At 44.2% G+C, this 18,744-nt stretch overlaps 1 protein-coding gene across 30 annotated transcripts in view; it reads right to left on the bottom strand.

Moving 5' to 3' along the window:
• The window catches only part of HMBOX1 (homeobox containing 1), a 107,746-nt gene that overhangs the window by 70,030 nt on the left and 18,972 nt on the right, over window positions 1–18,744 (bottom strand). For 2 of the 30 annotated variants that reach the window (XM_035563565.2, XM_035563568.2), the window contains exon 1: window positions 164–299. The exons of 25 other annotated variants lie outside the window; for them this stretch is intronic. The gene's annotated coding sequence lies outside the window, so the exon portion shown is untranslated. Of the gene's footprint in view, window positions 1–163; window positions 410–18,744 lie in introns of those variants that run through there. 3 more of the 30 variants (XM_035563553.2, XM_035563562.2, XM_035563555.2) reach the window with 3 other exon arrangements.

The following is an 18,744-nucleotide window of genomic DNA, read 5'->3' as shown; positions in this document are numbered from 1 at the left end:
CATTGCCTTTTAGGTCTCTAGGGTCGAAGTTATTTAAATATTATTGCTTTAAGTTAGTGCATTCATCTGTATCCTAAGCAAGGTGTCGTGCAGACCCTAAGGAAGGTGCACAAGCAGCTCTGGCCAAGCACCACTGCTAAGCAATGCTGCAGCTTTGGGTTACCTCAAAGTGCAGTTTGCGCAGAGGACGTTGGCTCAGCCACGGGGTAACAAGGCACGAGTTGCCAGGGCAGAGACCTTATCTTAAGGATGTGACCTCCTAACCACAGAAGAGATTGGAAGGGACCTCCAGAGGTCATCCGCAGCCTCGCCGTGCTCAAGCAGTTCTACCTACAGCTGGTGCCCAGCACCACGTCCAGACGGTTTTTTAATATCTCCAAGCAGAGACTCCACCTCCTCTCCGGGCAACCTGTTTCAGTAAATTAGAAAGAGATCAAAGGGAGCAAGAGAGCATATTTTCCACAAACAAAAACTACTGAAGAAACTGCTCAGAAGTTACCTCCAACCAAGGGTTTACCGAGCCCTTTACACTACGATGCAGGAAAAAGCATTATTTGGGGATTATGGTGAGGGAATGGAGGAGCATCCTGCCAAGTTTACAGTAAATTTTTTTTGACACGATCCTCTTCTTCCTCAGAACTCTCTAACTGAAGGGAAACCACCAAAACAAGCCTTTTCCCCTTTAGAAAACACATGCCTTGATCTTATGATAAAGAAAGCAACAGTTGGTGCGCTTGAAAAAAAAAGAATGTGAGTAAATCATTGCTTCCACAACATGCCCTGCAGCAAAGCTCCATAAAAACAATTGGCTATTATTTCTCTTCCCTTTTCCCTTCCCAATCCCACACAAAAGAAGCACCCTTAACCAAATGTAGCGGCTTTGCCCAGCGGGCAAGCTGGAAGCCGGGCTCCATTTTGAAGCAGATCCGAAGCTGCTCCTCTCTTCAAAGAGACTGAAGTCACAAAATCAGTTTCCCAACCCCCCCGAAGGCTTCCAGAAAGTTGGTCTGTATTCCACTGGAAAGGACCCCAAGCTATTCCAGAAGTCCCAGAGATGCATAAAAGGCAATGCAGCCCAAGCAGAAAGACACAATTTAGTATGTTTTTTTCCTCAATGGCAGTTGGAACATGAAATGCTGCCCTCAAGACCCATCTCCAGCAGACCCCAAGTTCTATTTCCATTACTACTCACAAGTAAGTTTCAGGACTTAATGTACCAAGCACCTATGCTGTTATATATCCTGAATTTCAGTACATTGTTCCCTCCAACCATGTCAAAAAACTTGCCTGGGACCAGAAGCCAGAATTGAATTAGCCTTGCTGCCTCCAATTACAAGTCGATCCCTAGAGGGGAAGAATGACAGCAAGGCACCCAACTCCTGGCTAACAGCGATAGCTGGCAGCTGCTGCAAAGCCTCAGTGATCAAACAGGTCACTGACCCGCCTAGATCAGTCTGACTGAGCACCGAGATGGACGAGGAAGAGATGGTCAATCAGGGGAGAGAATTTAAGGAGAAGGTGGCTCTCAGGTGAGTGGTTCAGTCCCAAGTCTGACCCTGCAGCCGGGCAGAAGCTGTTACAAAGTCACACCCTGACGGAGAACCAAGATTCAAGGCATTTGCACGCCAACAGTCCAGACTATATCTTGAACTCTTTGGATATGTACACAGTTATACACCTTAATCTGGGGAAAACTGGGGATGGGGGATTGCCAACCTCTCGAATCCAAGCCTGGGCCAACCATACAGTAAGTGAGGGGCTCATTGAAAAGAGATCTCAATTAACGCTAATTACCTTAACCGATTTCTGTAGTAGCAGTGGATATGCCAACTGACATGAGATTTGACATTGCCAAGCGGAGTATGTCTGCACAGAGCAAGCAGACCTCTGGTGCAGGACACAAGCAGCAGAGGTGCTCGCACCGAGCAAAGCATCTCCAGGCATGCCCACGTGCAGCCCGTACCTGGGGCTGTGGCCATAATAATGCCTCGGTTCAGCTTCTCACCAGCTGGAACTGTTCAAAGGAATTACTACGCAGTGCGTTGGGGCAGAACTCGACTTTCCCTCTGACCTCCCGAGGTGCCCTAGGGCTGCCAGCTCTGCGAGCACCACGCAGGGTTTGGGCACAGGGGAACACCGCAGCCTGCCCGACTGCAACACGCGGGCAGCACCACGCAGAGCGAGCACGCGATGCCCGACAGTGTGTGCTAGGAACAAAAAAGAAACCGTTGTTATTATGGCCTCCAGATCTTCCTTTTTAGCAGAATTCCAGAAATCGCGCTTGGCATCAGGTCACTTGACAGAGGGAGATTAATTGCAGGATAGGGGCACAGCAAACCCTTGGCAGGCACAGAAAACTGCCAAGAGCCTACGTGAATACCAAAATGCCCAGTGCAAGATGCCTGGATATTCAGCTGAAGTGAGCTGGGAACCCATGCCCAGCTGCTGACCTAATAAAAGAAACCAGGAGTTTATCTGCTGATCAAATATTTTATTTGATCTCTAGTACCAGGAACAGGCATGGAAGAGAAAATCCCTTAGTTTTGCATTGCTGTACGGCACTGAAAAGCATTAAGGGGAATGTGGTATCACTTAGCAATAACAAGTTCCTACATAAAACTTAGGAGAAGTATTAACTCTTCAAGATGCTCTAGATTTTCATCAGGTCCACCTCTACAGGCATTATCCGCGTGGAGCGGTCGGATCCACTCGCTTCTTCTTGTTTGCATGCTCTGCCAGAAAGCCCGTGGGGCCCTCTCACCCCTGCAGAAGTACACGGCCCAGCAGATGCAAGTGCAATATTTTTCTGCCCAAGGCAAAGCAGGTACACTGGTAGATTTATTCTGTAGACACTACATCTCATTTTGTCCCACTGACTAGTTCAGAAGATACAGAGATGGCTTGGGTCAGCAGACTGGCAGCGACAATGGTGCTCTGGTTATAAGTGTTACGAAAAATTTAAAAAAAAATGGGGCATTTAGCAATATGCTTTCATAATTTCAGGCTCTGCTGTTTGGAAAAGCGTGCTGGATAAGGAACGATACCTGACCATGAAAAGGAGGCTTTTTAGGTGTTTTTCCATGTGGTTACTTACTGCCTGAACAGCCTGTGAAGGAGAGTAAGTGATCAGCAAGGCACAGGGCCTCAATGCTGCAAGTTCGCCCTGTAGAGAAAGCTCCCACACACCAATGCTTCTGTCCAGAAAATAAACAAACTCCTAAGCACCTCACAAAACACTCAAGCAAACCTCAAGTCGATGCCCCAGCAGGACATCCTAACAGCAAGCACCTTTCCTTCCCCCGCCCAGCCCTTTAGCCCAGGCAGCATCCCCCAAATCAAGATCATTTTTTGGCTCAATATTTTTGCAAGGTCCTTCTCCTGCTTAACACGTTCACGGGGATTTATACGAGCGACTGTCTGGAACACTGCTTAACAATGCTAATAGCAGAGTTCCAAGAAATCAGTAGTTTGGCAATTACAAATACGGCAATACACGCTGAAATATGTGCTCATGCTTGCTAAACCTGTAATCCAAGTTCTCTTCTTTTTTTTTTTTGTTTCCCTCCCCATAATAAGCGGTTTAAATTTAGTATGAGTGATTCACTCGGCGCAGGTTTACGTGTTTTATTTATTTAGTTTTCGCACTTGGGATCCATCTTAGATGACATCGAACAGGAAAAGCCGAGGAGGGAGAGGGACTCTGGCCTTCTAAAGAAAAGTCAGCCCATTAAATGCAGCGCCTGCCCCAATCTTATCATAACTTATTTATCTCCACAACTTGGCAACGTCCTCCTACGAAAACCAGTAGATACAGGGTGGACACTTACCCAGTGGGTATTCTAGAGCTTCTTTCACTCTAGGCTGAGCACAGGCTAAAAAAGATCCATTCTCTGTGGTCTGAAGGCATCCCATCCCAAGACTGCTCTGGCATCACGATCCAAGTAGAGGAACGTGCGCTGCTCCCACCCCAGCTGAGCAGCACCTTTGCCTTGCGCTAGCCAGCCTTGGGGGCAAGGAGCATGGACACATTTGTGCATTTTTGCCTAAAAACTCAATCAGAACATCGGGGATTTTGTAAGTCTCTATTTATGACCTCATCCCTAACTTCGGGGACTTCAGGAACTCGTGATCTTCGCTGCAGACGGAGGAATTAAGCCAGGGTTGGGCAGGCTGCACTGACCAGCGAGCAGCACGGGGGGAAAATGGGGCTGCTCAGCCTCCATCCTCTTCCTCCTGCCAAAACTAAGCCATACAAGCAGCAGAAAGCTTTGCCTACAGATGCCCAACTCCGGCAGGTGGCTTGTGACGCACACAAGGTAACGGGGAAAGAGGTAGGCAGAAGAGCAGATGACACGGGAAGCTTTGGGACAGCACCGCGCGTCTGTTACAGCAAAACCTGGCTAAATATATCTGCAGCGCAAAGTAGGTGGGTCAGAACATACCTCCAAGAGAAATCCGTATTTGGAACCGCAGCCCAAGTGGCAAGCTATACGTTCAAAGGAGGCATAAACACGAGCAGAAGGGCTTTAAGCAAGAGCACTTGAAGGATTTGGAGTGTCTCTCCTCCCCACCCCCCATATATATTCAGACAAAAGCACAAAGCAAGCCTGCAACGTGAAATACCCCTTAGGAAAGAGGCCAGAAAACCAAACCTGCACACAGAGGTGAACTGACATCCACGGTCTCAAAAGAAATTATTTAGCAAGCTTGGAACCAAAATTGAGACCGAGCTCTACAGCCTAGAGCCCTAACGCAGAATGCTAATCCCAAAGTCAAGAATCTAATACCACGAGGACAAGGAGTGGAATTAAAGTTTATTACGGAGAATCCTGAAAAACTGATGAATTTTGTCGGGCTGCGATAGCGTTCTGCTGAATTCTCTCAGAGCAGGAGCTCTCCTAGAGCTTCAGCTGTGGGAATGCATTGGAAGTGTTGATAAAAGCCAAAATTGCAGAACATTTAGAAATGCATAATTTAGTAGAGGACATTCTGTACAGATTCATAAAAGGAAGGTCATGCCTGACAAATCTGCTGAAATCCTTTTTATTATACGACCAAATCGTTAGGTTAGACAAGAGTGAAACAGTGGACATAAGTTATCAGTATCTCAGGAAAGCATTTGATTTTGTACCACTCAGGCTGATTTACAAAGTCATAAAACATCATCCGGGGAAAAGGAACTGAAATGGATTAAAGCAGGTTTTAGGGACAGGAACAAAAGCAACCCAGTGAGCAGGAGGAGCCTGAAAGAGAGAGGTGTAAAGGTCAGACAGTTGCTAAACACATTGAAATGGGCTCCAAGAATGGTAAAACCTTTAGAGGCAAGAACACAAGTCTGGTGACAGAACTAGGGAAGAGTGTTACTACAGGTTGGGAAATGAGAGGGAAACCGGGGGTAAGACGGATGAGCAGGGTCTGCCGCTTGACCAAAGGACACGAGGGGTGCTGCACCAACCTGTGGGATTCGCTGGCACTAGAGGCGACGTGGGAAAGGACCTGCTGGCTGCGAGTCTGCCTTCCTTTCCAAGGGGATGCCACAATTTTATGGCCATTAATAAAATCTGCAGCCATGCACGTTGTGGTAATGATATGGGTAATTAAATCCGAAGCTTCTGGGAATTAAGCTGATAGCCTGAAAGGGTCAAAAAGAAAACTCCCTCTTGTACTTAATCAGACGGATAGCTCTGCAAGCTGGATAGGTGCAGTAATTGTCCCATACTGACCCCGGTTTGATACCCAATGCTACATTAAATGGACCTCTATATAGACCCAGTGTGACTCCAGAAATATTACTAAGATTTCATGTTGGACACACCAAGAGACACAGTCCTCTTGAACCTCCATGAAACCTGTTCAGTTTGGTTCCTGTATAGCTCGTTTCAGACAAAATCCCTTCCAGTTATTCTTAGATTTTGGGTGTTGGGAATATCATCACCCAAAAACTGCCATTTACTCCCATCTCTGGTAGACTCGAGATGAGCTCTGGGCCTTGATGATGATGATGCAAGAAGTTTTTATCCTTGCCTTATCTTTCCTAAGAGAGCAGCGACTCTTTCCAGTGCCCTCGTGAGCTGGGGTGATCTCCTCCCCAGCTAACTGAGCCACGGCAACGCGCTCCTTGGCTCAAGGTGACCCGTGGTAGAGATGAGAAGAGGAGGCACATCTCCTGATCCCTCCACTTGTGCCCTCAATACCAGGGCATCGTGCTGCTGCCGCCACCTGTGGGGACGGTCTTTCAGCCTTTAAGGCTGTCAAAACCCAGCGTCTTTTCTAAGCAGCAAAATTCACTTTAAATAAACTTCAGTTTAAAAAAAAAAAAAATAAAGTTACGGGAGAACAGGTGGACTCCTGTGACACCAGAGCTCTTCAATGCACAAAGCATCTTTCATCTCCCTGTTCTACACGGCACCTTTAAATATTCTTCCACATAAAGGCATGATATGCAAGAGCAAAAGAATAACTGAGAAACCAGTAATCCCTAACAGATCAACTGTGCTTTATCTACACAGATTCCGCTTTCATAAAAGCACAGAGGAAAGAGGGGGGAAAAAAAAGGAAGAGTACATTCATATTGTTTTCTGAAGCTTAAAATAACCACAAAGTGAGAAAAATCAAAGCTGTTCCACAGAACAACTAGAAAAAAAAAAAGTCTCGCTGAGCATTTGAGAAAAGACAGCAAATGGCAGAAGAAGGAATTAGAGATTTTGAGAGTGCTGTGGTCACCATGCTTAGATCCTAAATTTGGTCTGTGCTGAAACCAGTGTGGTTTAAATGGGAAGCATCTGCTAGAATGTATGTGCCCCACATGTAATTATAGCTGTCGCTGGCAGCAAAGACCATGGTTATGGCTACCATTACATACTCCATTTTCACTTGCTAACTTCTCTGAAAACTTTCTTCAAATCTAATGCTGCTTCTTGCAGAATCTTGCTAACGGTGAGGCAGAAGGCAAGGGGACAGGAAGAATTAGAAGAAAACATCATCCATACTGAAGACAGGCCGAGTTGCCATCAGATCATTCTCGTAGTTGATTATCACAGAGCTTTTCCTTTTGCAGAAATAAGCAGAAAATGCTTTATCTGCTGGAGCTGGTTTCGAACCAAACAACATCGGTGCTTGGTCTTCACGCAGGGTCCAGTCTGACACTTGGGGAAGCAGCAAGGAAGTGCCCGAAACTAGAGCAAAACTTTCATTTATCCTCACATTCAGACATTTCACCTTTTCCAAAGCGTTAATCTGCATCCTCTTGCTCCCCAGACAAACCAACGCCTCGTCCAGGGTTTGCGTGAGCCCTTTTTTCTCCACCTGCTGCACCGACAAAACCCACGACCACCCCCCTACCCAAACACAGCTTGTTTTCCAAAACCCCTATGCACGAGCATTTTCTTGGAGCTGTTTTCCTGAGCTGAGCTCCCTACCCTTTCACGCAGGCAAGTGGCCTTAAGGTAGCCGCTTGCTCCTTTCCAAAGGGGTCAGGCACCTACCAGCTCCAACAGCAGTTCAAAGGAGATCGTCTCAGAGCAAGGCTGACTTGCCTTCAAAGCTGCAGACCACTCTGTTGCGCACTGATAACACGATGAACAAAAACCGTCTGAAGAATTATTCCAGCCCTGGCTTTAGTAATTTCTAGACGTGCCTTCCTGTTACTCCGGCTCTGTGCTACACAAAGTATGTTCAAAGATTGGGGAAGATTCTCTGCAAGTCACCATTCAGGCTTCCAGAGGTTCTCTCTCTATTTCTAAATATTTTTATCCAAATGCTTGATATAGTTTGTTTGGGTTTAAAATAAAGTCCATTCACCTTGTTCCATTCAGCCTGACCACTCAAAAAGGAGCTGTTGGGAAAAAAAAAAAAAAAAAAAAAAAACAGGACCCTCACAGTTCCCCACACACACATAATCCAGGTGTGAATTAAAGTTAAGATGGTCGCCAATTAAAAAAAGTCCTAAGACTTTCTGTGGGGTGGATGCACGCTTCTGTCCTCTCTGTTGCAGCTGCTGTGGTACAGGAGAAGCTGTGGCAGTCCTCCCTCAGCACCCTTTGGGAGGCACAGCTTTCCTGCTGCCCTTAGCGAAGGGCTGCTGCAACACATCGCTAACGAGTTTCTACCAGCAATAATTGAAAAAGGTCTGAGATTTCTGCTGTGTACTGGTGACACCAGCAACTCGCAGTGCCAGCGGTAAGCTGCTGTTTTAATTTAGCCCTATTATACATGCTACGAGCCTACAGCTTTAAGAACAAGGCCAGAAGAAAGGCTTTTTAATTCATTCATTCATTGGATTCTGATTGTGAACTTGTAGATGAGATTCCTGGCCTTCCCAAAGCATGCGTATGTCGCTCAGGGAAATTCAGCCCACTCAAAGGTATACATACCAAAAAGCAGAGGTGAATTAATGCAAAGTATTTCCTATAAAGGCTTCTAGGCCTATCACGCTCCTCATCTTACCCTTCTGCTTTGAGCTGGGTGGGTAATGTCTTGCAACGTTTCTCTCCCCATTTGAGAACTGAAAGTTTTGAAGTTACTCAACAGAAGCATCCAAGTTTGGAAATTGGACCTCCACCAGAGGACTGGAGGATACATAAATCAACACATCAGTCCTAAAATATAAAAGCTACCGTTTAATGCAACATGCCAAAAATAAAATGTGAGTTCCTCTAGACAGTCTGCAACAAGCAATTATCTAAAAAACAATTTTTCACAAAGTTCTGCACATTCTTGCTGACTAACAATTCTGCTGCCAAGCACAGGAGACAGTGGGATGAGAGGTTTTTTTTTTTTCTTTTTACAGTTAGTTCTAGGAATATTATCCAAAATACTGACTTACATAAAAGGGGCACTTTTAACTTCATCTATTGCTTAAATCTTTATAATTCTTTACATCCAGTTGGTAACGTATTGGCAGACTCACCAGATACATAAATCTCTGCCCCCATCCACACGAATACTGTTTGTTAAGCCAGTTTAATGCCCCACTTAAACACGGCTTACCAGTGAAAACAGAGCTAAATTCCCATAATTGAGGTTAGTCATAACTTAAAGCACTCCTGGAATACTTTCCAAAGTTGCAGCAATAAGACTGCTGCAAGATCCTCTAGAGAAGAAAGCAGAACAGCAGTCTCTGAAGCTGTTTAGAGACCACGGACTCCATTTCTCCCTCAATTTCTTCCTTTCTAAACCTTTTTCAGGATGGAAATGAATGCACATTCACTGGATGCATCAGTTACGAGTTCTCTCCCCTCTCCATCCAAAACTGGATGGATCTTCTTACATTTGCTTTGTATTTAAAAATCTGATTTTCCTTAGCTAGACACAATGGAAGGGATAACAATTACCTGTAAGATGCTAGACACCAAATACAAAAAAAAAAGTATTTTAAAACAGCTATTTTAAAAAGCAGAATCTTTGGGGGAAAAAAACCACACCGGTGAGCTTGGTGACTATCGTGACAGCCTGGGCATGCTATGACAGCAGTGGGGCTAAGACGCCCCTCATTTGGGCAGCTCACAAAACCCTTTCAAGATTCCAGCAAGCAAATGGAGTGGGAGAAGTTACAGCCCAATATTCCCTAAGCCTCCAACCCAGGCCTCTCCACTCAAGTAGATTACATTATATTATATTAGGATAACCTCCTCCCCTGTCGCTTTATGGTAACACAAAGGTGCTTTTATTGCTACTCCTACAGAAACAGGGGAACAAGTACAGCGAAGTAAGTAATCCCTCACTGTGTCAACACTGCCTTCTACGCAATATTACTATTTCAGGAGAAATCATCCTTCCCCTCCATCAGCACAGCTACACAGCTAAACCTGTCAAACCCAGGCCATCAACTCCAGAATCTGAGGACGATGCTTTTACCTTGTCCCCACTTGCTGGCACTGGGAATCCTGGACTTCATGTAACGGGCTCTAGGAGAGAAGTGTGCTGGATAGAGCAAGCTGTCTCCTGAAGTTTAAGAGGCTGTGCTTTTACCCTTTGGGGTCGATACCTGGGTCATTGGAAAGGGTTTAAGACCAGAGATTGCTCATTGATCCCCTGCAGTTCTCACCAAGGACTTGCAATAACTGAACCCTTTCAAGATTTGAAGAAGAAAACTAGAAGTGGGATAACTGACAGACTAGAGTCTTCGTTTAGAAACCAAATCAGAAAGTAAAACATCCTAGCAAACTCTCCCACTGCCCTCAGTCGCAGTTAGCGTTTGCTCTTCTTTAAGCTCCAGCTCCTAGAGTCAAGTGATAGCGCAAAAAGGAATGCTGAGAAAAACAAAGTGAATAAATACATCCCATAACCTTAGGAGTCAACCCCTTCACTTCACCAAACCCTGATTTACTAACATTTTTTCCTATGTTTGAGGCTGTAAATAACAAGCATCAGTTAATTTCAAATGACTGCTCGTGCCTAACACCCGTTAAACTGGGACTTAGGCACGTTTTTATTGAACTTAGGCTTGTCTTAGACTTCTTTGGCACACGAACACAAAAAATCCGGGCTGGTTTAAAGGAGTCTAACATTTTTACGGTCTAACATCTTTACAGCTTCTAACCTGTATGAAGCAGTTTGGAGCCACTCTTACCTGTGACTGATCAGCCAAGAACCAGCAAATCGTCTTGTTGAGAAGAGCTGCCCAGCAGATGAGCTGCAGGAAGCAGGTCAGGCAAAGCAGGCTTAGAGAGGAAACTTAAAACAGAGACAGAAATTTGGGCAGGGCAGAGAAGGGACGTCGGATGGCAGGAACTCTGTCAGTCATAAGACATGAAGCCGAAACCCCGAGCAGGTTTCTGCCTCCTTTATCAACCCTTCTTCAACTGCAGGGAAAAGGCTGAGTTGCTGCAAGCAGTACTTTTACTGTAATCAGAGATTGGGTACCGGGCTAGTCTGACCGTCAGTCTGACCCAGTAGGGATATTATGTTCTTAAATGGCCTGGGCACGATTTATGTACAGCCGTTCGGCGAGCCAGAGCGCGTGAATGTATTGTAAAACATGTTACATCAGAAAAGCCTCGCTCCCCATCCACAAGGAGAAAACTGACACCGTAAGTCACCATCCAGTTGGCTGGGGAAGAGGGAGGGATGGCACACGCATACATATAAATGGATTAGATCACAGCCTTACGGCTGCTCTAAAGTAATCTATTAAGATTTACTTCTAATATTCTTAAAATGCTTCTGGTTTTGAAATACAAGGCATGAAAGTGCCCCATTTTTCACGAGCTGAAGCCAAACGCGAAATAACAAAACAGTCTGAGCAGTTAACAGGCTACAAAACTCACCGCGATTTCCAGTCAGCGTTAGAGAGGCTCGCAGAGTAACACTGTGTACCCATTAGCTCCAAGTCCACAATTTGGCCAGAATTTGTTTTGCTGCATTACAGCCAAATCACTTTTTGTGTCTGTCTTCCTCCTACGTGGGATTGCCTTAGCAGAACAGGATGCCAACGCTGAAAGCACTGACTGTCTCCGACTTTACCATCTTTGATTAAGAAGGCCCTTTTATTGCAGGATCACTTAGACTTTACAGATAACTGTTGCTGCATTGAGATGAAGCTACTGGCAGGAAAAGCCTACAGCAACTCCGGGACGAGCAACCAGAATATTAAAGCTGCGCAAATGAGCTATTCCAGCATTCCAGCACAGCTAGAAGTTACTCGCCTAATATCAACTTTTTGCAGAAAATCACATTGACTGCTTCTTGTAGTCCCTACAGAAGACACAGAAAACAAAGTATTCCTCATTTCCTTACAAGAAATTCCCACTCAGGTTTGAACAAGTGGCAAGTGGGTTTCTAAAGGTTTCGCTTTAAATCCCTTCACCCTTTCCTTCCAGGGCAGAAATCCTCCCACAACTCAACGTTACCTCCTCATCCTTTTGCTGCGCTATTTTCAGCTTCTGCATTATCCTCCCAGCTTCTCATTTCCAGTCCTGCTCCCTCTCCGCGTTCCCATCCCGGTTTTGGTTGCCTGTCCCACTGAGCGAGAGAAAGCCCGTGCTGCCTGATTAACGGGGGGCAAAGATTGCTCATCTGTCGCTCCCATGCCCACTTTTGGGGGGACCAGACCTGTAACAGCATCAAGAATCAGGTCGTGCACACAAACAGGCAAGAAATCCTCGTATTTTATCAAGGCTGGCCCATGGCCTGAAGGGTATCCTTTTCCACTTTGTTTTATTTACATCTAGCAGCCTTTGTGTTACACAGAAGGGTGAACAGCACTTATCACTCAACTCCTCTTTACCATTTTATATTTCCATTCTGCCTCCCTTTGTCTTTTTTCTAAATGGATGCCCCAATGCATATCAACTGACTGAGGATGTACTACCAGACCCCACCTTACTCTTTGTCTTCAGATGTGTGCAATTTAAATTTATTTTTTGAGAGAGAAGCAAATTAAAATCTAATCCAGGACGTGGGACATAAGTACCCAAGGATGTAACAACAGATGTTTCTAGTTTATCACGCATATCATTCTGCTGCCTCCTTCCATTTTACCGAACTGAACAGCAACAGCACTTTGCGTTCACATCAACTTTTTCTAACTTACTAAACAAAGCTGAACATCTCCAAAAAGGCCGGTAAGGGTTTCATTTTTTCGTTTCCAGCAGCAGTCACTCGAATGACGGAAGGTAAAGCTATTTATCACAGCATCACCAACACACACGGCAACAAACAAACGACCTGGCAATACAGAATTCAAGCGAAAACAGTGACAAAATGTTGGGGCCTCACTTCTCTCCTTGATTTACAGTGTGGCACATTCAACAATAGAGCGCGGGTAAATCATCGTGGTGAGGTATTTGTTTTAAGCTGGTACTAATTCTTCAGAAAGTACTTTTCTTCTTTAATAGATTTGCTTTAGGAAAAAGGGAAGCCCTGCAGCAGCTTCCAGCCAAACCCTGACGTGGTCCTTCAGCACAGGTCTGATGCTGTTGAGGAGGACAGGGAGACATCAGGAGCTTCACCCCGAACTGCTGCCTTTCTTCCTAACCGTGACCACTTACGCAGCGCCTGAGAACGCAGAGCAATAAGCAAACACTTAATTACCAAAGGAATTAAGGAGCTCTTTACAACGAGATTCATCACCACATCAATTTGAATAAAGTATAATAGAAAAATCTAAACAGACCACGATCTCTCATCTACTCCTATTCAATCTTCATTATAACTGCTCTAGGGCTTCAACAAGTGTTGTGGTTTAGGGACGGAAAATAAAAGTTTGAAAGACTTATTTTCTATCAGAGGAAAAACAGAACTGTGTCTGCCCGCCTCCTTAGCCTTGTGAACCTAAAGTGACCAAACCATTTGAACTTCTCTACCAGACACCCTCTGCATTAAAAAAATAAAAAAACATACAGATGGAAATGTGCTGTTAAGTCCTTCAGAGGAAAAAAAAAAAGACATTCAGCATGTATTCCATGCTGAAAGCCAGCTTAACATGTATTTCAGCTTGGTTACTAAAACTAGATTGCACTCACCATTAAAAAATGCTTGGAAAATATCTGTATTCATCTTAGATTTCATAAGGGAAGACAAAAAGAAAGATTTCTGAATTGCATTTTTAATTGACTTTTTTTCCAAGTGTTTTTTTCCAAACATTTTGACAAACTACTCCAAAGCATAAGCTCACTACAACGTGATTAAAAATGGCATGTAAATAGTTTAGCAGCAGATAGCTACTGCTGACTTGTGGGGAGGTTAGGGAGGAAGGGGAACATCAGCTCTGAAGGGGTGAAAGGTACGGCACAAAGACCTGGAGGAAGCGGAGTCTCAAGTGCTAAACCACTTTTTGCCTTTTTTTGCACATATAAGGAGTATTTTGTTCATTTCGGTTTATTCATCTAATTCATTTCAATGCCTTGTTCATTCAAAAGCTGAATAACCAACTGGGAGTTTAGGAAAAAAAAGAGAGAAGCAGGAAGGCAGGAAGGCTTGTTTTCCCTCTTCTAATCTGCGAATAAAAACAAGGTGAGAGAATAAGATCCATCAGCTTTCAAACCTTGAAGGACATGGTATCCAGACACAGTTCAGTTCATTAACTGCAGATAATGCTTTCTTTGTTTAACGAATCAGTTTCCAAATGTAAAACATTTCTGAGATGTTTTTGTCTTTTTTTTTTTTTAACTGGCATTTTAAGATAGCAACATACAAAAACAAATTTCAGAACAGAGAGGGTTTTTTTTTTCCCCTTACACTTTCAGTTCCAGGCCTCATCTACATAGAGCTCATTTGCTATTTCTAGAAAATGTAAATATTAAGAACTTAAATAAGGACTTGTTCAATTATGTACCTGCCTAAGGACACGTTCCTGCCCCACTTACCCTGCTAGTTCAGCATTACCTCTCCTGCCCAAAGAAATTAAGAAATTAACTTAAGGGCTATAATTGTTTGCAAATAAACATGCTTCAAATAGTTACCAGCCAATGAAAATCAACCTTTTAGGAAAATAATGAAAGTACAATCCCAAAACGAGATTAAAATCAATGATCTAAATCAAAGCTTCCCTCCTGCTGATGTAAATCAGGGTGATTTAAATCATCAGTTTTGATCAATTCACTCATTTGCATAACCTTGATCGCTTATCCCTTAAAATGTCATCTTGGGGCCAAAGTTAGTTGGATGTTCCTTGAAATCGCAATTCACCTACCGTAATACGGCTTTTTTGGTTTTATTGAAAAATTTATAAAATTAACCGTCTACTAATTCATTTCCATAACTGATGCCTAATCATATTTGGGACGCTGGAGTGGTTTAGAAGACAAGTGAACGCACACCCTGCAGTAAGCCCAAGTAAAACTAGAAATATATATAGAGCTGCCAGTGGCTCTGTAGATATCCTTACTGTCAACAAAGAAGCAAACATGCTGATGGGACAAACAAGTGTTTACAAGATCCCCTCAGCCCATCAATTACCTTTAATACAGTTGGGTAGCTGGGGGCTATCGATCTACAGTGGTAAATTTTCACAGCAGGCTGTTTTCCTGCATTGATCATCGGACCAAAGCATGGATTAACATAGCGTAGGCTCTGCTTCATTACAGAAAAACTGCCTTTTCGAAGGGCAACAAAACCGTTTGCCAGCACCCACCGATCTTTGGGCTCATGAAAGCTGGATTCTCCTTCCAGATCAACCTGGCTTGCTTCCGGGTTGCCTACATGAAGCATTTCTGATGCCACAGAACTACAGCATCACCGAATATCCCCAGCTGGAAGGGACCCACAAGGACCCCTGAGGCCAGCTCCTGGCTGCACACAGGACCACCCCAAAATCAAACCCTATTTCTGCGGGCGCTGCTCAACATGTCCTTAGATCTCTCCCAGCAGCGGTAATTTCTGCCCGGTTTCCTCAACCTTCAGGCTCTTTACCTGAACTTTCTGCTGATTCTGGTACTGCCCACATCCTCTTGTAAATCGCCCTTCAGAACAACTCTACTCCAGGCTTTTACCTTCTTTCCTGCATCCTCTTATTCCCACAAAGAGGAGGTACAACAGGGGAACACCAGAGAAACTGGAAGGGGATCTCAGGATCATACAAATCCACTTAAGCAGTTAGCAAGTAGAGCAGGGACAGCAAAGGACCTGCTACCACAAATTCAGAGAATGCTTTGAATGCGTGACATTTTACACAAATTGCAGCTCTCAAAAACGGAGAGTAAACACTGAGGGCTTTTACCTTTTTTATTGGTATATAAAAAAAGGCAAGATTATCTCCGGAGTACGAAATAGAACTGTTTCTTTATGTTTTGGTGTTGTTTTGTTTTTAACCTGCAAACATTTTAAGGCAATAGCACATAGCTAATAACTACTGTGGTCATTTTGATCCAATTACAATACATTTTAGTTTAAAACACCACAGTACTTCGAAGATGAAATAGTGCTGCAACTTGTCTTGGTTAGAGAACGCACGGTCCTCTTTGTGCTTTTCCACGCAGGAGTCAAAGTGGATTTAGCAGGATTACACCAGCCTAATTCAGCATTTTGGGGGTCAGAGCTTAAATGGCATTTCTGACTCATGCACCCCCCCAAAAAAATGAAGGAAAAAGGAAGCTGTTCCCAGTAAACCCATGAAGCTATCGATCTTTGGATGCTTTGGGCTTTTGACTTCAAACTATGAGGGAAGGAATGAAAACCAAATGTTCTGCACTTTACTAAAAACAGTTTTACCTGAATCTATGCATTTGCAGTTTATGCATTTAAAACCCACCGGTAAAAAAAAAAAAAGCAAACTGTGCTATGAAAAAGACCATTTCTAGATGGTACAACCCAGATCATACTGAAGGCCTGCTAGCTGTCTTCTGTTCTGCTTTTGGTTTCCCAGGCACTTAAAAAAAAAAAAAAAAAGAGACAAACTTTATAAATATTAAATTGCTGGGCTGAGTCCTAAAATACCCTACCTGAACAAAGAAAAAACCCTACTGCAAATCCCCACACAGAGCAAAACACCATTTTTCTCCCCAGGTATTGTGAGAAGTAGACAAAGCTTGGCTCATTTTAGGAAGGAAAACAGTCCAGACATAGGAGTAGGAAAAGTTAGTGTTCTGAAAGGAGAGAAAAGGAAGCTGTTCTGGCTGTGTACAGGCATTTCCTGCTTCAAGATTTGAGAATTTCACTCCTCAACACACCCAGAAATCCAGAGTTGCCATAAACTGATACGTAGATTTGTTTCCCAACTTTTTTTTTTCCCCTCCATTCCTCACAACTTATTTTTAACTCCTGCACAGAAGCTGCATCTGTTGAGAATGCTCACTTTGCAGACCGAGCTCCTGCTCGTGCGATTGCAGGGCACCTTTCCTGCCTTGCCTTCAGCGGAGCTCAAACCACCCCTTATTCTAGGCACTAATTCCAACGTCAGCATTTCCATGCTGCGGCTCGGCCATCCTCTCAAGACCCACCGCTTTCAGTACAAGGATGTACTTTTGCCGTCTTTTAGGGCTCACGTGAGCTTGGAAGAAGGATCTGGTAGGAGTAGATGGTCTATGTTTACCTTGCATTTAAAGCCTTTAAAAGTTAAGAGTACTATGAACGATGCCAGGGCAAGCATTATCTGAAAAGATAAACAAGCTTAAAATAGCAGGCAGAGCGCCCCGCTACCCGGCGAGCATCCTGCCGTGAACGTATATCCTTCAAGAGAAGCAAATGTAGCAGTTCCTCCCCAACAATACTCAGAGACTCATCCTAAACACTGACAGGGATGGCACAAGAGGAAAACGAAACCAAAGCCCACCGTGGAACAGCTGAAGGACTTTGCGTCAACGTCCTCTTAAGAAGATTCCACTTGGGAGGATGGGAAATAAAAGCTTTAACATCACTTCCCAGCAGGAAATAAATCTACAGAGCGAGTAAGATACGTACACAGCAAACGTTTTACACTGGAAAAGGGCTATCAAGCCAGTGAACTAGTGGAAGTCACTTGGTGGGCACGGGGAACTAGTGCCCGATTAAACGGCAGCCCATCTTTCAAGCCATCTCCTCGCCTGCAAGCACAAAAGCACAAACATTTTCTTTTTAACTCTGCTTATTTAGCTCAGTTCAATGACTACCGCTTTCAAAGTTGAGAAACCAGTTGGGAATTCAGACAGCAGGAAAAACAGTTTCTTGCTTTTAAATGAGGAATAAAACTGAAGCAAGCTGATGAGCTCTGCCAGCTCTATGTTTCTGAAGGGCACGGTAACTAGAAATTAAGTGAAATTTCCTTTTCACAGACAAGACTCACTGTATTTAATCAGTTTACTTTAAAAGAAAAACTGCATTTTGACATGACTGCAATAGCCATACTGCCAAGTAAAACTGCGCTTTCAATTGAATCCCAGTTGCCATCCACACGTTGCTTGACATGATTTCTAAACGAGAGTCAGCTGGGAAATATGCAGAGAATCAACTATTTTCTAATCCCGCACGTAATAAATGTATAGGAAGCCAGGTAATCGCTTAGGTTTTCGTGACACCTGTTAGGAAAGTGAAAAGTTGCCAGCACAACCCTCTTTTTCTTTTACAATAATGAAGGACTACATGTGCAAAACAAAACTAAGTTCAATTATTCAGCCCACGGTTTCCTGCCTGCTATTGAAGGCGCTTTGATTTAAATCGATCCCCGCGCTGCAGTGCCAGCTCCGACAATCGACGCGCTGGGACAAACACGCGCCCTCTAAATCCACGCATGGGTCTATCGGGGCAGGAGAGGGGCTGGGAGGTACCTCTTGGATCCTTCACCTACCTGGGAGGCAGCATTTTGCTGTTCGGATGAACAGCTTACAAATATTTACGCCCAGACACAGGGATACAGCCACCATCAACTTTACGGAGCGAAGCCTGATGTAAAGGCATTGCCTGCCTCCCGTGACACCGTCCTGCAGCACTGGAGGAGCCCAAGCTTTCCTTGTGGTCAGCTTTCTACGCTTGGTGGAGATAAAACTAATGAATTTTGGCATTGGATTGACAACCATTTCTATGATACAAACTGGGTAAAAACCCATTAAATACATGAAATTCAAGCAAACAAGAGCAATCCTTCCCCTTTAGGGAGAAACACACAAATAAAAGAAACTAGAGCACCTCCTAAAAACAAAAATTTGAAGGGGCTGGAGCTGTCAGCCTTGGATCACACTGGACATAGAGGAAAGGCTCCAACAGGTCTAGTAAGTTGTTTACGAAGGATTAAACCGAGCTTTGAGCAGGCAAAGTTGGTCACTCCCATCCAGGCAGCAGCAAAAGCAGCATCAACAGCTTCAGGGCAGATTTATGCTCTGCCAAGAAGTTTTA

Source organism: Cygnus atratus, chromosome 3, assembly GCF_013377495.2.
Source record: "Cygnus atratus isolate AKBS03 ecotype Queensland, Australia chromosome 3, CAtr_DNAZoo_HiC_assembly, whole genome shotgun sequence".
Classification (NCBI taxonomy): domain Eukaryota; kingdom Metazoa; phylum Chordata; class Aves; order Anseriformes; family Anatidae; genus Cygnus; species Cygnus atratus.
Note: the sequence above shows the minus strand (reverse complement) of the source record. Positions and strands in the feature narration are given on the sequence as shown.